The 24,928-nt window shown below is 38.4% G+C and overlaps 1 pseudogene; it reads left to right on the forward strand.

Annotated features, from left to right (window-relative positions):
* The first annotated feature begins 572 nt into the window (after window positions 1–572).
* LOC143385790 (broad substrate specificity ATP-binding cassette transporter ABCG2-like) lies at window positions 573–24,361 on the forward strand (annotated as a pseudogene).
* The last annotated feature ends 567 nt before the right edge of the window (window positions 24,362–24,928 follow it).

The following is a 24,928-nucleotide window of genomic DNA, read 5'->3' on the forward strand; positions in this document are numbered from 1 at the left end:
GACCATTAAGGAAATGATTTGTCATTGTGAAAAATTATGATGAAGTTTACTTTCTCAGCTGATTGAAGGTGCATAACAACCAGAAATAGAAAGTCTAGAATTATAAGTTCAGAGAGGTTTCTCCTGTGTTTGACTGCTTGACTAAGCTTTTATTCATAATAACAATGTTATAAATTCAAAAAAAATTGTGGCACATGATGATGGTGTAGGCTATCCCTCAATGTAAGTTGTGTCATACTATGTTTTCAAGTACTACTCCACACTCATAAAATGCTCACCTGTCTTTTCCCTCCATTATGAGTTTTGGATACTCTTTAATTATCTGGAAATTAATTGGCATCTAATTTTGAGTGTTTCATCTAATTGAGGATTCAAAGGTGTTTTTTCTCCCATTATGGATTCAAAGATTGTTCTCATCATAGTGATGTGGGCTAACTATTAGAAAGGAATCTAGTGCAGCACTGTTTAAAATAGAATTGATTTAAATATATTAGCAAGGATTTACAATCACATTTATATGGTCTATCAACTTACATTGTTTCCCCTTCTACAGAAAAGCAGAATATGTCAAGATGTCTTCCAGTAATGACCAGGATTATATCCCATTTTTACAATGAAACAATTGGGACCTCCCTGAGATGACCTCCAGTGACCTGAAGACATTTCCTGAAGGGGCTGTGTTAAGTTTCCATAACCTCTGCTATCAGGAAAAAGTGAAAAGTGGCTTTCTATTTTGTAGGAAAACAGATGAGAAAAAAAATTACTATCAAATATCAAGTATGTATATGTACCTTATAAAAGACCACTTTAATGACCTATCACAGGCTTCACAGGCTTTGCCTAATACCAATAAGTTACTATGAGCATTTGTGTTTCAGTCTTTGTGCTGGTGTATACACACGTGTTTTCATCCCTTTTGACTAAACTAGGACTAAAATGATTCAATTTAATGAATTAAAATTGAATCATGAAAATTGACTCATTAAAATTGACTCCTGAAATGCTGACAAGATTTTTAGTAGAAAGTAATGTCATTGACCACATGCATATTGAATAGATGTTCAAACATACTGTGGGAATGTATATTTACCTTGCCTTTCATTTTATCCCTCCCACCCTTTTTTTTTATTTATTGGAGCGTGCAGGAGTGTGGATTACAGACTTTACCCAGGGCTTTGTGCTCCCTGGGTCATCATTCTCCCCCTGAGCTACACTCTCAATTCCTCTTGCTTATCTTTTTTTTTTTTACCTGGGAGACTACTGACTCAATATACTAAGAGTCTCCTCTATTCAAGAGTTCACACTGAGTTTATGGCTTAGTGGTGTGCATCTCTACAAAGGAGGAGGCCATTGTTTTGTGCTTTGTTAGGCTTATAAAATGTAGTAAGTCTTGAAGTTTTTATTTTATTTTTTTTTACTGTTACAAACATAGCAAACATTGTTTTTCATGATTATTCACATTTCTGGTTTTTTATTCATGAGAAGGTCATATTTTTCTGGCTGCAATGTTTCCAAACTTTCTCCTATCTGCTGGACTCAAATAGTCTCTGGTGTGTGAAGGGTCACTCTCATTATCTTATTTTTTTTGTTTGTGTTGGATAGCACTATCATTGAAAATGATGACAATATTTCAAGAAAAGTCATGAGAATCTTGGTTTTTCTTTGGATTTTTGCTTTTCTGTTCATTGTTTAAGTAGACAATAAGACAAAAATTGATCATGAGAATTCATTAATTTTCCCTACTTTCTTAGAATTTTATTTTGCTTAGTTTTTATCCATATCTAGCATTCGAGCTTTCTCTTACCAATGCTAAAATTATCAAAGAAAATTATCAAAGAGTAGAGTAGAATGCTTGCCTTGTATACATGAGGAACTGGGATCAATTCTTAGCACTAAATATAAATCAGTAAACAATAAAGGTCCATTGACAACTAAAAAATATTATGAAAAAAATTCTTCATTCCAGCAGATGTGTGGATATCCTATAATTGTGAGGAAAATTCTTCACCCTGTCTGAGAGATTGGTCTGGTTATCTATTTTGAAATAATTTGAGATGTAAAGCCGCATATGCATAACCCTTTCACCAGATTCCCTAACTGTCCACACTGCACTGTTTGTTCCCATCACTGTGTCTCATTTTTGTCCATTGTTACTACTGGTTTTTGTGAGTCACTTGAGAGCACACTATCCACATGATACACCTTTATCATTACTAAAAGAAGTAGTTCTTTTAGTACTACTTTCTAGAAAGATGATTCCTGTCCTGTATAATCACTCAATTGCTTTCTGGAAGCAACCAAGAAATGATGTATCCTCAGAGTGAAGGCAGGAGAGGTTCTGAGAATCACATTTCACTGTGTTCCTCACATAAGTGAGTAACCACCACATCGTGTCTCTGCAGTCTTGTCCAACCTGGTACTTTCTAGTCCCATCCCACTCCAGGTGATGTTAAAACTGATCACCTGGTTATGTTGCTGTCCGTCAAACTTCACCCTTTTCCTCTTTTTACTTGATTAATATGAATGGTGATACTCTGATATTACTCCAGAATCTTGTTTTCATTAAACTTGAATTTCACTCCACTGTGTTGACTCCTGTGTGGATCAGCAACCACTATGATAGTTGATAATGGGTGAGTTTCTATTTTCATTGTCTCATAATTTGCATTCCAGTAATAGAAAAATCTTCATTCATCATTTCTCCTTTTAGTTACTGTATAGACTCATGGATTGTATTTTTTTTAATTTCCTTTACTGGGGACTGAACTAAGAGTTACTATACCACTAAGCTACTTCCCCAGTCCTTTTATATTTTGATTTGAGACAGTATCTTGCTAAGTTTTCCAGGCTGGCTTCGAACTTGCAATCCTCCTGCATCTGCATAAGGAGTCTTTAGATTACAGGAGTGCATCACAGTATCTAGTACGGATTTGTACTCTATACAATAACACTTAATTGTAATGCTTCATTAGTATTATTTATCTTCATACTCCTATTGCTGCTGATTTAGTCAGTAGGAAATTTTTCAAGACAGGTTCCTTTTTTATTGTTTATCTCATCCCACCACTCTTAAGTCTTTGGCATAGCAAGAAGTTCCAAATGTATTGTATACTTGCCTTCCCAGTCCTGGAATCCTCCAGTGTTTATCTTTGTGAAGAATGGTATTGAGAAAACACCATCTGGGAGATTTGAATACTCATTGCTATTCGTGTGTCATTGCTCTGTGCCTTCTAAATGGACAGACCTAGGGAGTGTATGTATGCAGGTACCTACACACATTGAATATGTCTATTGCATTTGGTAGTATAGCCTTTTGGACAATGTTAATTCTGCCTATCCAAGAATATGGGATGTCTTTCTATTTTCTAAGTTCTTCGGTTTCTTTATTCAACATTCTGTAGTTATCATTGTAGAGGTCTTTCCCCTCCTTGGTTAATTTAATTCCAAGTACTTTATTTTATTTTGAGGTTATTGTAAATGGAATAGTTATCCAAAAAAAAATCATGGTTTAAAGAATAATTGAAAGGAATTTAGAGGGACCTCATCCATCTTTCTTATAAATATTGACTAATAATAACATCCTTCATAGACTAGACTTCTGTTAACCAATAAGTTTAGTTTCTTTGATTTGGTGCTTGTTTTCTGTCTGCAATTTTTTCAGTCTTCCTTGAGTGTATCATTGCAGAGTCTAAGTAAAGAGTACTGCATATAAAGTAAAACAATAAATCATCATGCTTTTGTGTTTACAGTGGAATCATGAAACCTGGTCTCAATGCTATTCTGGCACACCAAAGTCGAGGGAAATCTTTGTGAGTATAACAGAAAATATGTCTCAAACACTTCTGTGTAGTTGTTGTGTGATTTTTTAAAGATGACTTTTTAAAGCTTTACTAGGGCATAACTAAATAACTGATATGGTGATGTTGGCCATATTAGAAGTGAATGGAGAAGGGAGAGAGGGAATAATGATAAAAGTGGGAAGATGAAGTTGAAGGAATAATTGAAGACAAGATTTTTTTTTTTGGTAAAGAAGCACAATGCCTGAGCTGGATCCACCAAATTCAGACAGCTAGAAGCTCATTTGGGAAGATTGTTCTGGATCAGCCAACATGGCTTTGCTTATATACTTTTGGGTTTTCTTGTAACAACGACAACAGTAACAACAAAAAGATGATGAGAATTTAAACATGCACAGGCACATATAAATAATTTTAGTTAAACCTTAGATTTTTGGAGTAGTAAATTTTCTAACTTTAGCAGAATATGAGAGATATGGCCTATAATGGAGGAGAGAAATCTGTAATATACATGTCCTTTTATAGGTTGCTAAATATCTTAGCTGCAAGGAAAGATGCATCTGGATTATCTAGAGATGTTTTGATCAATGGAGCACCTCAATCTGATAATTTCAAATGTAATTTGGGTTATGTGGTTCAGGTAAGAATTCGTGGATTTGCCTTTTTTGTTTCATCTGTATGAGCATACTCTTTACTTACAGATTATTGTGCTTCTAGTTGTTTATGTGACATGCTCACATAACTAATATTCATTCCACCAGCTTTCATAATCTTTCATCTCAGAGTTAAATGGAAAAGCAACAAGGAGTTGGAAAATGACCCTGTTGGGCAATGGTATCAATTCTGGCTTGTGGATTATTTAGAAGTGTCCACAGTTGTCCTTTTTACCCTTCTAGCACTTTTTTCCTTCCCCTAGATGTGTTTGCAAATCCTTGTACAAAGCAACCTGGCTGTATCTGGTTCTAATGAGCATGGTTACCTGGGCTCAAACCTGGCGTGTGGATTGAGAATGAAAATGACTTCCTTGGACTCTGCAGCTATCTTTATGTGGGTCACTGCAATTGGTATAGTTGAAAGTTTACTATTAGCTTGAACTTTATGTTATGTTATTTTTATAGATAATGGATTAAGTTACATATAATGAAATATGACTGAGGAGATTAAAATGAGACAGAAGAAGACACATGTACAGGAAAAATTGCACTCGACTTAGAAGATTAGTGAAACAAAGTCCCAGAGAGGAGTCAGTCCAGCCTGGAACAGATTTATGATTAAGCATTTAAAATCATTACAGAGTAAAGAAACAAGTATGAAATAGGAGAAACTGAATGGAAATTATAATGATTAAATATTATCACTAACAAATTTTAGGTATGATAATCATATTGTGGTTATGTTTTATATACATATAGAACTATGTACTATGATGTCTGGAATTTTCCTCAAATTATAGATGAGACAACACTGACCATGAGTTTATAATTACTGAAATTGAATTTTGAAGATGTGGAGTTTATTATATTATTCTGTCTATTTTTGAATATGTTTGGCAATTTCCTAATGGAAAGTGAAAATAAAACATTTTTTGGTAAAAGGAAAATGTTGATTTCTAAGTTCAAAAAATAACAACAAAAAAAATTGCGTTTAGGATGATATTGTGATGGGCACCCTAGCAGTGACAGAAAACTTACAGTTCTCAGTGGCTCTTTGGCTTCTAACAGCTGCTGAGAGCCATAGCCAAGTAGGAATGACGCATGACATTTTGGTAAAGGTGACCCTGCTCAGGGATTAAGGTGGCTCCTGGTTTAGGGTGGATCCTGCTGGGAATAGGGCAGCTCCAGGTTTAGGGTGGATCCTGCTGGGAATAGGGCATGCAGTTTCACAACCTACGCCCAGCAACTGCCAATAGGAGAGCTTCCCTATCCCCAGCACATAAATACCTCTGTGTGAACAATAAAAATTTGCAGCTTGATCAGAACTCCTGTCTTGCTGTCATCTCTTTTGTCTCTTGTCCCTTCATTCCTCCCCGCCTAGGTTGACCGCCCTCGTTGATGTCCTGCCGGTCAGGACAAACAGCTATGACAAATCATGGAAAAAAAGATAGGATCAACAAAGTCATTGAAGATTTAAACCTGGTTAAAGTAGCAGATTCCAATGTAGTGTGAAAAAAACCTGATAGTATCATAACCATGAAAGATGACCTCCTGTGTAGATGCTGTGACCTAAATCTGTGTTCCCCAAGATGTGTGGGGTCAAAAGTAGCTGCTTTCTGTAATGATGAGAACAACGACTACTTACATACTATGAAGGTGGAAATTAAGTGGAAAAATACTCTTAATAATGGTTGTATACTAGGGGGAGGGTGGTCTGGTGTGGAGAGTGTTCCTCACAGGACCCTTTCCACCCTCATTGTTAAGTCATGGCTCATTTGATATTTTTGAACTAACCCTTCTTCTTCCCGTTTCTCTTCCTGCTATTAACTGCTGTTTTTCTCTTCCTCCTGGGGCCTTTGTTCCATGACTTTTTTGAGGTATATTTCTGGAATCGATAAATGACAAGAATCCAAGGATTATTGCTTTGTATGTTTAACTTTCCTGTAATTTGTCTTTCAAAATTGTATTTTGTCAAATTATAATTCACTTTTAATTCATATAGTCACCAAGATATTTTGTAGCCTTTCTTTTTCAGTTTTCTTATCCCCACCTCACTTTCTCCTTGCTTTCCTTTCCTTTGCCAGTTTTTATTCCCAGATCTATATTCCAGGCTTCTTTAGGTTTGAGAGGTACAGTTGTGAACAGTGTGACAAAGAGTGAAGTGTGACAAAGAGTTAATGCCTACTTAGGGATCAGAGAGAAAAATTGAGTGGAATGCATAAACTTAACACTATTGAACAGTTGAACAGTCTGTAGGCAGGGATTGCTGAGCAGACATTTGATGCTGTGTGTGATAATGAGCTACTTAGACTGTAAATGGTTCACCTCCTTAAAAACTCCCCGACTTAGAAGCAATGAAAGTTGGGGTTCTACTGGCTGATGCTTCCTATAGTACTTGTGTATATTCTTGCATGTGAAATATATTTGTTATGGAAGAATAACCCTAGGATGCCACTATTTACCATTTATTTTTTGTGTACTGTATAATTGAGTTGTCTTTGCTTTTTGTCTGTTTATTGGTTTGACTTTGAGTTTCTTCTGTGGGATTCTATTCTATTCTTTAACATTAAGCACTCACTACCCTAAATTTCTTGCTTATATTTGCTGGAAAAATATGCAGAGGCAGTCACTGACTGCCTATATTCAAATAATCTAATTGAATTCAATAATTCAATTTTTTTTTTTACTTTTGGCATTTGCAGGTAAGTAGATGGAGTTAGGGAAGATAATGCTAAGTGAAGTTAGTCAATCACCAAAAAAACAAAAGCCAAATGTTTTATCTGATATAAGGAGGCAGATACATAGTGGGGTAGGGAGGGGAAGCATGGGAGGAATAGACAAACTCTAGATAGGGCAGAGGGGTGGGAGGGGAAGGGAGGGGGCATGGGATTAGAAATGATGGTGGAATGTGATGGACATTATTATCTAAAGTACATTATGAAGACACAAATTGGTGTAAATATACTTTGTATATAACCAGAGATATGAAAAATTGTGCTCTATATGTGTAATAAGAATTGTAATGCATTCTGGTATCATATATAAATTTAAAAAGTTAATTAAGAAAAGAAAACATAGTCTGATTACTATAATGTGATTGTTGAGTCATTAATAGAAGAGTAAATTCATAATTCTATTAGATTTCTCAGTTGTTGGTATCTTCTTCCTTACTATAGTGATCTCTTACTGAAGTATTTTATAGAAATTTATATATATAATATTTTACCTATGAATACTTGTTATGCACCTAGAACAAACAACAACATTGCCTTCCTTGTTTTAATACCATTATAGACTAACACAATGAGTAATGTATTTACACCATCATCTATATCGAGTTCATATTAATTTGGACTCATTTTCCAAATTGTGTCCAAATGTCTTTTATAGTTCAGTTGTCAATAGCACCCTTGCTTGAACCCTGCTAAGAAACTCTTTGGAACTCTGAATTTCATAATTGCTTCTAACTTTCTGCCTACCTAAAGCCTTCCTTCTCTACTCACACACAGAATGACATTGACTCATTCAAATGAGGGAGTCCATTGCCCTGTTGAGTAACCTGTCTTCTTTTAAGTCTGAAAAGGTAAAGTAGAAATTCTGCATTCAGTTAGGGCATGGACAATATCAGTCTGGAAAACCTTATAGAAACTGAAAAGGTGCCAGTGTGGTATGGTAGATAGTGAACATTTCCTGGCTTTAAATGTTCCTATTTTTGGTAAATCCACTTGGGGACTTTTGGTGAAAACAGTGTGGGAGATTGTTAGAAGTCTAATAAATCACCATAAAGTTTTCCCCTTTTCCTCTCCTATCTTTCTCTCCCATTTTAGGCTATAATTTCACTATGTCAGGGCAATGACTCTTCATGTTCTAATAGACTATATTAAACCTAAGTATACTTAAAAACATGCAGGACTGTTCAAAGCATGGGCTTCACATCCAGTCTCGGCACTTACTTAGCAGCTCTGTTCTGACCCTCAGTTTATTCACTTTTAAGAGAAACTTCTTTCTTCTCCCCTGTGTTCATCTATTTGTTGCTCACAATAATTAAGATAAAGTTTTTCTGTCAGGATTGTTCAACAATCATAGTGACTGTGCCATTCTTGTTGATAATGTAATAATCTGTGCTTTATCTAGAGGAGAAAGAAAAAGGACCAGGATAGCAATGGAGCTGATCACAGTTCCTCCCATCTTGTTCTTGGATAAACCAACAACTGGTTTACAGTTGATCACTACTAATGCTGTTCTTTTGCTCTGGAAAAGGTATAGGCTATGGGAACATAGTTCTTTCATTTATTCAATATATGATTACTTCTGTTTACCAGATATTCTTGGTTCAGGGAATTCAGAATACATCAGCAGGCTTTCTCACTTCTTTGTTTCAGGGAAATTATAAACAAACAAAGAAATGTTATAGAGATTGATTAAACAAGTGTGTAGGGAAGGAAAGTGGTCATGGGGTTGGGAAGCTGTTTAAAAAGCAGGAGGGTCAGGGAAGATCACAAGCAAATGTTGGGTGAGCTGGAATGCATGAGACCTGATGTATCTGCAGAAAAGAGTTCTGGGTGGAAGGAGCAGCCAGTAGCCCTGAGCAAGAGCATCCCTGGTGTGTGTGGAACATCAGAGAGACCACAGAGATAGAACATAGTAGATAACAGGAGAGAAAATTGGGTGATTTTGGTGTTAAAAACAAAATACCACAGCCTGGAGGCAAACAAGAGAAATTAATTTTCTTCCAGCTCTGGAGGCTGAAAGTTGATATCAAGATGTTCCACAAGGTTGTTGCTTCCAAGGCCTCTCTTATTGGCTTATAGATGACCATCTTCTCCCTCTGTGCCTGTTTCTAATCTCCTCTTAACTGGACACCAATGAGATGAGGACGTTCAAGTTTCTCATGCAATCTTGCAATCGTAATGAACAATTTGAAGACTCTTATCTCTAAAAGTAGCCACATTCTGAGATACAGGGGGTTAGGACTTTAATATGTGAGTTTTGGGAAAGCCAGAATTCAGCCACTCACAGTTAGAAATGATGTGAGATGAAGTTGGGCTGGCCTAGCTCTCCTAGGCCAGTGTTAAATATATGGCTTTCTATTCTTTTGCTAGGGACATGGGATCATTTTTTGTCTTATTAAAGATACAATAAGCTTTCATTTGCCATTCTAAAATTGGGAACAATGAATGCTCAATGAACTGAGCAAAGGGGTTTATAGGAAGAAAAGGGCAGAAGAAAGAAGAGAGCATATAGCAGATAGATTATTAGAAAGTTACTTTCCTTCAGGGGTTAAACAGCGGGGCCTTCCTTGTAATGCAACTCAGGTAATATAGAGCTCTTATGATTGGTTTACTGAGAATCTGATTTTGGAAAACAGACCCATTTAAATCTAGTTTGATTACCTTGCACTTAACACAAAAGACTCATGGAAGCATTTTGAGCATATCAGAGCAGGGCAATGGCTATAGGGAAGGCTGTGAGGTTAGGATAGGATGAGTGAAGAACTCTAAGAAGGAACTGTTGAGGTAGGATGGGGTCTGGACTAAGGTGCTCATGCTGCAGTGGTGAGAGGAGAACAGGTTCTAAATCTGTTTGATGCTAGAAAAAAACAATCAGTTTGGGAATTGGACCTGGGCTTTGAGAATTGAGAGAATGATGCCTAAGATTTGGGGCCTGATTAAGAGGAAGAATGAAGCAGAAGAAATGACATTAGTTTTTCTTAAGAAGTGAAAACTGTGGAGCTGGGCATGTGGCATATGTCTGTAATCCCAACAACTTGGATGCTGAAGCAGGAGGGTCATGAGTTCAAAGCCAGCCTCAGCAATTTAGTGAGGCTCTAAGCAACTTAGTGAGACCTATCTCTAAATAAAATATAAAAAAGGACTAGGGATGTGGCTCAGTGGTCAAGTGCCCTTGAGTTCAATTCCCAAAACAAAAAGAAAAAAAAATGCAAGACTCTGACAGGAAAGCTTATAGGAAACAACATTTCAAAAGTTAACTTTTAAACTTATTTGAAAGTATAAAAAATAATTTCAAAATTATAAGATGGCTCCAAGTATATTACAAATAAAATCCACTCTTCTCTCCTAGACTCTCCAATTGTTACATTCTATGCCATTTTCTTGCCCTCCATGTCTCTGATCACCATTACATAGATTTTTTTCTTTACATCATCCTCCATCACAACTGAATACTCCTTAGTTTAAACTCCAAGATATAAAGATGCTGTACCATGTCAACCTTCCAGTGAGGAACATAAAAATGACAGCTTCACAATCTTCTAGTCCTTCAACTCCAGTCAGATGTCATGAGCTCACTCTGCTTTCTTCCTCTCTCAGGATTCTGAAGAAACACGTATTTCCTGTATATTTCATTTTTTTATCCTCTAATCTGGAAAAGATGCTCAGTCTTTCTCTGGCTCTCATGTGGTTGAGTTAGGACATTTCATGAGTGATCTTCTGATGGTCTATTACAGTTGCTTTGGGTGACTCAGACATGAAATCATACTGAGTTCCCAGTATAACACACCTGAGCTTCACCCACCACAGCTGGTGTACACCTCCATCATCTGATCACATTGGTATCTGCTGGACTTCTCTTCCGATAAATTACTATTTTCCCCACACTGGAATAGATTAGTATATTATTGGGAAATAAAATAGGCTATTATGCCAAATTGTGTTCCTCATCAAATGTCCCCCACCAATTTTAGATGCACCCAAATCTCCTGCTCTTGTGGTAGCTGCCTAACATGTAATTGTTGACAATGTATCTAAGAAAAAGATGTTTATTTTTCCCTATTCATTTCCCATATGATTTAGTGAGTTGGAATCTCTATTACTCCTTGTTTTATTGATCAAGTTGATCCTGATTGGGTCTCTTAGAGTTCATTCAATGTGGCTTTTGAGTTCCTTTGACTTCTCTCTAATCGTTTGTCCAACATTTCTTTTCTTTGTGGTCATTATGATGTTCCATGCTCATGTTGTACTATATCAGCCATTTGTAGAAGGAGCCCTTGGTTAGAAACCAAGATCTGGTTGCTTAGTGCACTTACTATTATTGGAGTGGCTTAGCTACTAGTGGCATTGGCTTTAGTAGACAAATTTAGGAAATATACATGTGTAAGTGTGTGTGTGTGCACACATATAATGTAGAAATCTGATTCTATATCTTATTTGTTCAGAGAATAATTATAAATATACTTACATGTGCATTTATGAGTGTCTGTGTGATTTGCACATTGTATGTACCCAATCTACCACTGAGCAACATTACCAACACCTACATGTAAATTTCTGATAGTCACAAATAAACATACATCTGCAAATGTTGATATTTCTCTTAGCATTTAATGTTATTATTAAAATCCCATGAATTCATAATAATATTCCTAATTCCAATCTAACAATTCAGTGTATTTTAAAATATTTTTTAGTTTAGATGGACAGCTATACTTTATTTTATTTGTTTATTTTTATGTGGTGCTAAGGATCAAACCCAGTGCCTCACTCATGCTGGGCAAGTGCTCTGCCACAGAGCTACAGCCCTAGCCCCTTCAGTGTTATTTTAAATTTTGTCCTTTCAATCTTTGCAAGTCACTTTAGACAGTGAGAGATATGGCCCATTATTTCAATATATTTTCTTATTTTCTCAGTTAAGTAATTTAATTGTTTAATGCAATCAGTCTCCCAGTTGCTTTGGTCTACCACCTCTGGAACCCCTCTGCCTCATATATTAAGCTGTCAGACACACCACCTTCATGGCTCACCCTCTCTATCACTATGTCACGTCCTCTGGTGCCCATGCCCCCATAAGCAAGGTTCTGTGCTAGCAGAGAAGAAACAGGAAGATGCAAAGATGGATAAGTAAACATCTTAATTTTGAAATGTAAAGTGCACATACAAGTGTAGATGCCAAGTTATGGGTCTAGCCTTCTGGTACCATTTCAGAATATATCCAAGATATTTTTATTATTTAGAAATATGTTAATTATGTTTATTAGCAAATGATGGATTGATACAAAATATATAACTGCTTTCTTTATGCTTTGCACTACATAGCACACAAGGCTGCTGCCTATTGCAGGGAGCTCTAATTGGTCATTCTAAATGACTTATGTGTATTCTTATCATCAATGATCTAGTTATAATGCATATTCTATTTCTTTAGTCTGAGATAGAGCCTAAGATTCTCCACAGGAGAATCAAACAGGGGATTCTGATAACACTGCCACTGGTCCTCAGACAACATTTTGGGAAGCAGGGCTGTCATGCAATTATGCTTCCTGCTTCTAGTCTAGCTCCCTAATACCTGTTGGCTACAGTTGTTTTTTTTGAGTGAAGACTTAATCATCCCTTTTTTTGTGATCTCTTTAGTTATTTTCTTCATCCAACATCTAATATCTCAGTCTCAAACACACACACACACACACACACACACACACACACACACAAGTCCTGCTTTGTAAAAAAGAGCTTCTTTTAGTTTCCAAAATAAGCATTTTTAAAAATTTCATGCTTTGTTTATTTTGTTCTTCAAGAATGAGTTGTCTTCTATTTTTAGCTCACTCCTGTTGGGACTTTTGATGTTTTACTAGTATTATCTTCATAATGGGTTGTAAGTCTCCTATTTTGCTTAAATAGAACCCTCATCTAATTCTATTTCCCATTGTACTGAAATTATTGGTCTACTGGACTGATTATCTTTGAGGCAAAGCATCTTTCCACACACAGTTAGCATATACTAGGTGCTTCTTAAGTATGCATATTCAAGCTGTCTTCTCATAATTTTTTTTTCAGGGGATCCAACATGGCGGCTGGTGAGGAAGCAGCACTTTCAGTATCTCCACATTAACAGAAAGACCCATTAATACGCCTAGATTCTACCTACTGAGGAACTTCTAGCAAAATTCCGCTGAAAGGAGGCCTGCAAGGAATTAGTAAGTTTATTAGAGGTGACAGGTTGTCCCAGACGAGTGAATCTTGGCCACACGGCACAGAGGCCCAGTCCCGCAACCACCGCCTGCCCGGCTCTGCAAGCGGCCCCGCAAGCGGCCCCCAGCAGCCTGGCACAGCGAGAAGGGTCCCTGCCCGGCCCGGCAGAAGGCCCCTGCCCTCCCAGCTCTGCTGGCGGGCCCGCTCGCACTGCAAACAGCCCCCCCCACCCGCCCGACTCTGCGAATGCCCCCGCCCACCTGGAAAACGCCCCCCCCAGCTCGGCTCTTGGCCACATGGCGCAGAGGTCCAGTCCCGCGGCCGCCGACTGCCTGGCTCTGCAAGCGGCCCCAGGTGGCCCGGTGCAGCGAGAAGGGTCCCCTCCTGGCCTGGCAGACGGCCCCTGCCCTCCCGGCTCTGCTAATGGCCCCACCCACACGGTGAACGGCCCCCGCCCACCCAGCTCAGGAGGTGATGTGAAGGAAATCTAACCAAGCCTTTATGAAATAGCAAACTGGGAACTAAAACCAGAGATTGAGTCAGACGAGAGAAAAGCCAGTTCCACCCCTCCCTTCGGACACTCCAGCAAGGAGCCAGCGGCCCGCCATAGCAGAGAGGAGAAGTCACCAAAGTTTGGCCAATGAGATTCCTTCCCAGCGGAATCTACTTTAGCAGGTGTGTGACTCCCACCCACATCAGATACAAACAACCAGGAAACTTCAAAAATCTCTCCATGGGCGTGACCGTAAGGGCCAAGGGACACCCGACCGCCAACTCCCCCTAATGCCAGTGACGTGGGCATGACTGTAGGGGCGGAGGGAAACAGAGAAGACTCCCCACCCCCAACTCACCCAAACGCCATCTGAGAGGGAGTGATTGTAAGGGCGGAGGGAAAGAGAGGACACTCCAGACCCCCAACTCCTCCTACCGCCAGTGGAGTGGTCATGATTGTAGGGGCTGAGGGAAGCAGAGGGGATCCTCGACCCCCAACTCCCATTACCACTAGTGGTGACACCAAAGGTCTTAGCCGCCAGCTTCCGAGGGTGTGCCCACCAAAGGGGTCCAGAAAAATTAAACTATTGACTCCCAGACCACAGCTCCACAGCCCTGGGGCTTAGATGAATGACAGAGAGAGTGCTCAGTCGTTCGGGAAATATGGCACGTGGTGGGGCTGAAAGTGTAACCAGATCCTTGGGGAACTATCTCCGGTGAGCAAGACCTGGCTTGCTGGCAGGAGGAAGGGGAGGAGGAGCCGTAGAAGTGAAACGGCTCTGAACCAACAGGATTGAGAGACTCCCAGGAGCTTCCTTACAGGGATTGCTGTCGACACATTGAGGGCAAAACTCAGCCTGGAGGGCACAGCTTTGCCTACGGGAATAGAAGAAAATGGATCTCTAAGACCTAATTTTATTTCTTATTTTATTTTATTTTTTCTCTCCCCTTTTCCCTCTTTCTTTCTCCTTCCAAGTTTTATTGTTCTTCCCATTCTCCTCTATGCTATCTATCTCCCTCTCCTTCTTTCTTTTCAAGAGCAACTTCCTTCCATTTCTCCCCAACTTTCATCCCAAGCATTACGTCCTCCATTTCTAGTAACTGTCTAAATGCAAATAGGTGAATGTTTTGAGGCCATCTATAGTGTTCCTAAGTACCTAGCTACTACCAACACCCTGATCCAATCGACGGTTAGTATCCCCCTTCAGTAGAGCAATCTTCTAAAGTAGCCAAGACATACTAACCCTTATACCTTCATAGCCCCTAATGTAAAGTCCTAAAAACAAACAACAAATCACTATATGCATACAAAATCTGACAGCCCTTTATAAATTGAATGAATCAGCTCTAAAGTATAATAAAGCCCAATATCTCTAGGCATAATCTCCCACCAGAAAGGAGAGACAACAGAGATATACAAAGCCAAAACAAATGTATAGGAGAAAGCAGTTACAAAGCAGTCAAACAGAGCTGGAAAGTAACGTGAACAACATGAAAAAACAAGGGAAAAAAGGATTACAGATAATGCAGGACAACTTAAATCTACAGGAGGAGCTAGAAGCATCAGAAACATGGACAGGGAAAGAAATCAAGGCATACCTAACTCAGATGGAATGGAATATTAGAGAAGACATGAGACAGCAAGTCCAAGCATTGAAAGTATATTTTGAAAACGAACTAAACAAACAAATTCAAACTGCAAAGAACGAGCTTTACCAGGAGATAGAGATCTTAAAAAAAAAAGTAATTTTAGAAATGCAAGAAACCATAAACCAGATTAAAAATGCTAACAAGAATATTACAAATAGACTAGATCAAGTAGAAGTCAGAACATCAGATAATGAAGACAAAATTTATCAACTTGAAAAGAATATAGTCAACACAGAAAAGATGCTTAAATCTCATGAGCAATCTATCCAAGAGACATGGGATCTCATCAAAAAACCAAATTTGAGAGTCACTGGGATAGAAGAAGGCACAGAGTTTCATACCAAAGGAATGGACAACTTATTAAATGAAATAATCCTAGAAAACTTCCCAGAGATGAAAGATGGAATGGATTGCCAAATCCTGGAAGCCTACAGGACCCCAAACATCCAAAACCATAATAGACCAACTCCAAGACATATAATTATGAAGATAGCCAACATACAGAACAAGGAAAGAATATTAAAAGCTACGAGAGAAAGGAGGCAGATTACATTCAGGGGTAAACCAATTAGGTTAACGGCCGATTTTTCATTGCAGACTTTGAAAGTGAGAAGATCCTGGAACAATGTATTTCAAATGCTAAAAAATAATGGATTCCAACCAAGAATACTGTATCCAGCAAAATTAAGCTTCAAATTTGACAATGAAATTAAAATCTTTCACGATAAACAAAAGCTAAAAGAATTAACAGCCAGAAAACCAGCACTGCAAAGCATTTTGGGCAAAATTCTACAAGAAGAGGAATGGAAAAATAGTGCCCCAAACTAAAAGCAGGAGGTATCTCAGTAAAGGGGGAGGAAAATAACCAAAAAGTAAAAACTAGCCAAACTAAAATAAATAAATAAATAAACATGACTGGAAGTACAAATCATATTTCAATTGTAACCTTAAATGTTAATGGACTAAACTCACCAATCAAGAGACACAAGCTAGTAACCTGGATCAAAAAAAAAAAAAAAAAACAAATTCAACAATATGCTGCCTTCAGGAGATTCATAAGATAGGAATAGACATACACAGGCTGAAGGTGAAAGGTTGGGAAAAATCATTCCACTCATGGCCCTCGGAAGCAAGCAGGAGTGGCCATCGAATAAAATCAACTTCAAACCTAAGTTAATCAAATGGGATAAAGAAGGACACTATATCCTATTAAAAGGAACCATCCACCAAGAAGACAAAACAATTATCAATTTGTATTCTCCAAACAATGGTGCGGCAACATTCATAAAACAAAATCTCCTCAAGTTCAAGAGTCAAATAGACCACAACACAATAATTATGGGTGACTTCAACACACTGCTCTCGCCATTAGACAGATCCTCCAGACAAAAGATGAATAAAGAAACTATAGAACTCAATGACACAATCAATAACCTAGACTTAACTGACATATATAAAATATATCAACCATCATCAAGTGGATACATGTCCTTCTCAGCAGCACAAGGATCTTACTCAAAGATAGATCATATATTATGCCATAGGGCAACTCTTAGTAAATATAAAGGTGTGGAGATAATACCATATCTGATCATAACGGAATAAAACTGGAAATCAATGATAAAAGAAGGAAGAAAAAATCCTGCATCACATGGAAAATAAACAATATGTTACTGAATGATCAAAGGGTTACAGAAGACATAAAGGAAGAAATCAAAAAATTCTTAGAGATAAATGACAATTCAGACACAACATACCGGAATCTATGGGACACAATGAAAGCAGTTTTAAAAGTGGAATTCATTTCCTGGAGTTCATTCCTCAAAAAAAGAAAAAAAATAACAGATAAGTGAACTCACACTACATCTCAAAACCCTAGAAAAGGAAGAGCAAAACAACAGCAAATATAGCAGAAGACAAGAAATAATTAAAATCAGAGCGGAAATCAACGAAATTGAAACAAAAAAAAATTGAAAAAATGATAAAACTAAAAGTTGGTTCTTTGAAAAAATAAATAAGATCAACAGACCCTTAGCCATGCTAATGAAGAGAAGAAGAGAGAAAACTCAAATTATTAACATACGGGATGAAAAAGGCAATATCACAACAGACACTACAGAAATACAGAAGATAATTAGAAAGTATTTTAAAACTCTATATTCTAATAAAATAGAAGACATACAATCAATCAATAAGTACATGAAAAAAAGCTCACCATCTCTAGCAGTCAGAGAAATGCAAATCAAAACCACCCTAAGATGCCATCTCACTCCAGTAAGATTGGCAGCCATTATGAAGTCAAACAACAATAAGTGCTGGCGAGGATGTGGCGAAAAGGGTACACTCGTACATTGCTGGTGGGACTGCAAATTGGTGGGGCCAATATGGAAAGCAGTATGGAGATTCCTGGGAAAGCTGGGAATGGAATGGAACCACCATTTGACCCAGCTATTGCCCTTCTCGGTCTATTCCCTGAGGACCTTAAAAGAGCATACTATAGGGATACTGCCACATCAATGATCATAGCAGCATAATTCACAATAGCTAGACTGTGGAACCAACCCAGATGCCCTTCAATAGATGAATGGATAAAAAAAAAATGTGGCATTTATACACAATGGAGTATTACGAAGCACTAAAAAACGACAAAATCATGGATTTTGCAGGGAAATGGATGGCATTAGTGCAGATAATGCTAAGTGAAGCTAGCCAATCCTTAAAAAACAAATGCCAAATGTCTTCTTTGATATAAGAGGCAACTAAGAACAGAACTGGGAAGAAGAGCATGAGGAAGAGATTAACATTAAACAGAGACGAGTGGGGGGGAGAGAAAGGGAGAGAGAAGGGAAACTGTATGGAAATGGAAGGAGACTCTCATTGTTTCACAAAATTACATATAAGAGTTTGTGAGGAGAAAGGGAAAAAAACAAGGGAGAGAATTAAGCAACAGCAGATGGGATAGAGAGGGAAGATGAGAGGGAAGGGGAGGGGGGATAGTAGGGGTTAGGAAAGGTAGCAGAATACAACAGGATTCAGATGTTTAATGATTCATTGTTTTCCCTTTTAACTTAGGATTTCTCAGCAGGGATGAATGGTTATCTTCTCTATTCATAGACCTCACTATTTCAAGCTGTTTGACAGCCTCACCATCTTGGCTTCAGAAAAATTAATGTACTATGGTCGTGCACAGAAGGCTTTGGAATACTTCTCATCAGCAGGTGTAGTAGACTTTTTGCACGTACTTGATCCTTCATTCATCCTATGTTGAGAGAGAGCAAAGGAGTCCACAGGAGTGCTGTTTGATAATATAGAGGTACCTGGGATTCCATCACCCTAAAATATCTTTGGTTACTTGGGTGCCAGAATTTTTCTTCATTTTGGCAGTGCTTGCTTGATTTTTAGGTCTCTTTCTTTTCCCTCTCCTATCTGAGTATGCATGTGCATGTGCATGTGCATTTGAGTATTTTTACTGGACCTGTCTGTTATGATTCTCAGTTATCATTGATTGGTAGTCAGATTTCCATTGTTGTGACAAAACACCTGAGAAAAACAACTTATAAAATGATAATTTATTTTGGCTCACAGTTTCAGAGATTTCTGTCCATGGTCATCTGGCTCCATTGCTTTAGACCTGAGCTGAGACAAGGAAGAATCTCATGAGGAAGAATATGTTACAGGAAAGTTGCTCAGTTCATGGCTGCTAGGAAGCAGAAAGGGAGAGAGAAAGAAGGAGAGAGAGAAAGGGAGAGGGAGAGGGAGAGGGAGAGGGAGAGGGAGAGAGAAGAAGAAGAAGAAGAAGAAGAAGAAGAAGAAGAAGAAGAAGAAGAGGAGGAGGAGGAGGAGGAGGAGGAGGAGGAGGAGGAGGAGGAGGAGGAGGAGGAGGAGGAAGGGACAACAATTATGGGGAGAGGAGGAGGGGGAGGGGGAGGAGGAGGAAGGGACAACAATGATGTGGAGGGGAGGGGAGAGGAGGGGAGGGGAGGAGAAAGGAATGGAATTTCAGATCCTCCCATGGCATGCTCCCAGTGACCTATTTCCTCCAACTAGGTCCCACTAGTTTCCAGTAGGAATAATTGGAATTATTAATACACCAAATGGACTAATCCACATGAAGTTAGAACCTTTATATCCAATTGCTTCTTAAAATCCCTGCCTCTGGACATCTTTCCACTGAGGACTAAGCCTTGTACACATGAATCTTTGTGGGACACTTCATATGCCAACCATAAATTTCTACCCTGGTCCCAAGAAACTCATGCCTATCTCATAATGCAAAATGCATTCAGTCCCAAGAATCCCCATAGCTTTAACAGTTCTACCATGTCTCAAAAGTCTAATTTCAATGTCTCCTCTGAGATTCAAGACAAAACCTTAGCTGTAAACTCTTATAAAAATAAAAAAAAAAAAGTTCTATGCTTCCAACATATAATGACAGAGTAAACCTTCCCATTCCAAAAGGGAGAAATAGGGACATAGAATGAAGGGACTGGACCAAAGCAGTGAAATTAAATTAAATTAAATTAAATTAAATTAAATTCTGTAGGTCTACATTTAGCTTCTGAGACAATGGTAGCAAGATCTGGGCTCTTAGGGCTGCAGAAGCTCCTCCGCTTCTGTCCTTACTGGTTGTAACCCCTATGGCTCCTTCTTCTGGTTCTGCTCCTAGTCTGCAGCTTTCCTTGGGAGACATTCTACATTCTAGGGATCTCTTAATTCCTGGAATTCCACTGTATCATTTGCTTCACTCTCAAAGTTTCACACTTTGCCTTCTCAGGGTTCACCTTCAGGGATTCCAACTCTGAAACACACTATATGGCTCTCAGGCCTTCATTTGAACTCTCTGTTGAAGTTTGAGAGACTCCCCTAACTCTAGTATCCTGCATTCCTGCAAAACCAGCATCATGTGGATGATAGCAAACTGTACAGCCAGCCACAGCTCTATTTTGGACCTCTTGAACTATGGCTGCAGCAGTTCTGAATGCGTACACAGCTAGTTGCGTACTGAAACTAAAAGACCTAACCAGCACAATTGTAGAGGAGGAAAAGTTTATTTTGGGCTCACAGTTTCAGAGGTCTCAATGGATAGACAGCAGGCTCCATTCCTTGGGGCTTCAGATGAAGCAGAACATCAGGGCAGAAGAGTGTAGCAGAGGGAAGCAGTTCACCATATGATCAGAAAGCAGATAGAGGTCTTCACGTGCCAGATAGAAAAGGCACACCTCTGATTCCCACCTTTTTCAGCATCTCCCTACCACTTCACTTACCTCTCAGTTAATCCCTATCAGGGGATTAATCACTGATTGAGTTAACACTCTCACAACTCAACATTTCTCCTCTGAACCTTCTTGCATTATCTCACATGTGAGCTTTTGGGGGACACCTCACATCCAAACCATAACACAGGGTGAAAGGAATCCTAGGGAAGAACTTCTTAGGCACCTCTGTGCTAGTAGGGTGCCACAGGACTCTTCTTAAAGTCTTTAAACATGTTTTCATTTTTACACACTTGAGCCTGTTATGCAGGTTGGTCAATTCCTGAATGCCCTCAAGGCATCTCTCCTATTGTCACTATGAGAAGTACTTGTTTTGCTTTTAGTCATGCTAAATTCTGGCCAAACTAGAAAATTTTCAAAAGCTTTCTGCTCTGATATTTAGTCCTGATTTTTACTATAAGGATGGTCAAACAGATCAAAATGCTGTGCTGCACTGAAATTTCCTCAACCAGATTAATTAATCCATCACCTTTAAATTCAACTTCATACAAAGGCTAAGGACATGGAAAAGTGTACACATGTTCTTTGCCAGGATATAATACAAATGGACTCCAGTCCAGTTTCCCAAACAGTCCTCACCTCCATTTGAAACTCATGAATGTAATCTTTACTGTCTGCACTCCTATGGGCATTCTGGTCTTCTGACCTCCCACCAGAATTGTTCAATAAGCTCTGTTTAAAACATCGTAAGGCTTCTGTAGCTGTCATCACGAAACCTTTCCAGATTTCTCCTGCAAATCACTTCCAAAGGCTTCTAAACCACATGGGTAGGCACAGTCACAGCAATGACTCCTCTTCTTGGTACATATTTTCTGATAGTCGACTTTTAATCACTGTGATAAATACATGAGAAAAGCAACTTAGATGATGAAAGATTTACTTTGACTAATGATTCCAGAGGTTTCAGCTCACCTTCAGTTGGCTCCATTACTTTGGGACTTTGATAAGGCAGAACCTCATGGCAGAAGGACATGGCACAGGAAAGCTGCTTAGTTCAAGACATCCAGAAAGTATAATGAGAGAGAAAGAGAGAGAGGGGGGCAAGGAAAACATAAAAAATAAAACCTACTTCCTCCATCTAAGTTCCATCTCCCAGTAATTTATTCATATTTTTAATTAATCACATGTATTAATTCACTAAGGAGGTTATAGTCCTCATGAGCCAATAATTTTCTAAAAGTCTCACCTCCCAACATTGCTACATTGGGGACCAAGTACTAAACCTATGAATCTGGGGAAGGAAATCCTTCAAATCCCAACCCTAACAATGGTCTTTTCCTGAAAGTTCATTATTTAACTGGTTGTACTGTCATCTAGTTATTCTGTCATTTCAATATTTTTGGAAAGTACCAGTATTACTTTCTTCTTGATCATAGATCCAATTGTGGTTTTTCTATGTTGACTTGGCAGTTATCTTGCTCTGTGTTGATGAGGGCTCATGAAGATACTACATCACCTTCTAGAAAAATTATATTTAAGATTTATGACTCGATTGGATGTGAACATAGTCAATAGAATGTGTGGTTCTAAATTCATCTTTAATGAACCAATGTTTCTGAGCTTCCTGGTTCTATTTTATGTTGAATTATCTGCTTTTTAAAAATGGCTCCAAAAGTCTACTTAAAGACATTTGGAGATGATCATACGTGTTTCTTCATGACTCCAAATGCAGTAGTGAATACTCACTAGCTGTTTTTTTTTTAATTTTAATCTCTGTCATTTAATTATAACCTGGGCTTAGGTTGTGGCTCAGTGGTAGAATGCTTGCCTAGCAAATGTGAGGCATGGAGTTCAATTCTCAGCATCATAAGTAAATAAATAAATAAAATAAAAGTTCCCCACAACTAACAATCTATTTTAAAAATAAAATAAATCTAACCAAGCATGTATGAGTCTGGAGAGTCCAGTGGAGATGAATTTGAGAGTCAGACTTCAGGCTCTCTTCAGATGATTGTGCCAAAAGAAGCTGAGGTGGCAGTTCAGGTATAAGCTGCTGGTCATATTCTCAAGAATGCTGCTCCATATTCGGAATATGGCAGCATGTGAGATGATCATTTGCACATCCAAATTCAGTAGGCAGAGAAGCAGTATTACTGACATGCAGAGAGAAGTTTCAGCAGTCCCTACGTGAACTCAAAGATCACACTGTACCCAGGCCTTTAATACTTTTTTTCTGAACCTAGTTTTAGTAGAAGTACTGGTAAATACCAGAGGATATTGATAGCTGTTAGAGTTTCATGATTTATGAAATGCACACATGTATTGCTGGCAGAAAGAATATTGTTGAAACTCTGCATGAATGAATAGGATGAAAGAAATTACAAACATGTGAGGTGAGAAGAAAGCAAGAACAGAGAAGAGGAGGGAGAAGTTGTAAGATTCTGTCTTCCCTAGCCTCATTTCCATCACCCTCTGGAAATGAGCCCTCTTTACATTACAAGACCATTAGGCTGAGTTCTTGGGGTGTTTTCTTTTATAGGTTATTCCTGTGAGCCCCACAATAACCCTGCTGACTTATTCCTGGACGTTATTTATGTAATTTCCTTTGCTCTGGTATTAAACAGAGAGGAAGAAGACCATGAAGATATGCGTATCTTTTAGATTCACAGATATTTGCCTAATCGGTTTGACCAAAGCTTAGTAATGTGGTGGCTCATTAAAACTTAGTTTTGTGAATTCACGTGAATGCCATGTTCTGATGCCAGCCAATAGATAGACTTTATCGTCAATGAGTGCTGTGTTTTATATTCTAGTTATGAATGAGCATTTATATGATGCTGTTATTGTAAGAGGAAAATTCACTAAAAATAAATTTACTCATTATTTATTGTATTTTTTTGAGAGAGAGAGAGAGAGAGTATTTTTAATATTTATTTTTTAGCTTTCAGTGGACACAACATATTTGTTTGTATGTGGTGCTGATAATTGAACCCGGGCTGTACGCATGCCAGGCGAGTGTCCTACCACTTGAGCCACATCCCCAGCCCTATTTATTGTATTTTTAAAATACAAAATTTGGTACTTTATATATTTTCTCCTAGTAGGAAGCAAGGACAAGGTTTTATACTAAGAAATATAACTCTTTGTGGTAAGAAGTCTATTTCAAGAACAAATTGTTAGGGAAAGGTCAAGTGAGTTTTCTCTAGCCATATGATTATGGCAAAAGTCCGGCCAATTAGCTCTGTTTACTAATGTTTACATCAGTGACAACACTTGTGACAGCTTTAGAATAAAACTGTTATAACATAAATGAGTCACAGAAAATTGGGTTAAGTCAGTTCTTGTCTACTAGTAATATTTGCTTTCTTTATCTATTTTTTCTAAAGTCAGCCACAATGAAGAACTTCCTAAGAGAGAAAAAAACAGTCACAAAAACATTAGCTGAGTTTTATTCTAACTCCTCCTTGTACAAAGACACAAAAGCTGAATTAGAAGAACTCTCAGGTGGTCTTAAGAAGAGGAGCCCAGCCTTCATGGAAACCACCTATGTCACCTCCTTCTGTCACCAACTCAGATGGATTTCCTGGCTTTCATTCAAAAACTTGCTGCCTAATTACAGGACCTCTATATAGAGGGTAATCTGAAAGATTCTTTTCATTTTGCTGTTTCTTATGTGGGAGCAATTGGGTTCTGATATAGTCTACTTAAGAATTATGAGTATTTTCTTTTCTTTCTCTTATTTCTAATGTAAGAATTTTCACTTGAAGCTTCTTAAAGTATAAAATAGTTGCCTAATATGTTGGTACATGCCTGTATTCCCAGATACTCAGGAGGCTGAGGTAGGAGGATCACAAGTTAGGGACAAACCTGGGCAATGTAGCAAGACCCTATGCAAAACAAAAAGAGCTGGGGATGTGGCTCAGTATGAGCATATTTGCCTTGCATATGTGAGATCCTGGTTGCAATCCTGATTATGGGAAATGGGCAGGTAAAAAATGTGCATGTTTCCTGGCAGAAGAGTTGAGAGCTCAGTTGAAGTCATCCCTCTTAGCTGTGTGAACTTTAATTTGTTCCCAGATCAACTTTGCCAGGTGCCTGCATTGCTTTGCTACTATGCTGTAGGACATTCATAGGTCCCGCTCCTGAACTTGGCCCTGAACTGGGAATACTTGGTAGACACTGAGAGGAGTCTTGGCCAT

The sequence above is a fragment of the Callospermophilus lateralis genome, assembly GCF_048772815.1.
Source record: "Callospermophilus lateralis isolate mCalLat2 chromosome 8 unlocalized genomic scaffold, mCalLat2.hap1 SUPER_8_unloc_1, whole genome shotgun sequence".
In the NCBI taxonomy this organism is placed as follows: Eukaryota; Metazoa; Chordata; class Mammalia; order Rodentia; family Sciuridae; genus Callospermophilus; species Callospermophilus lateralis.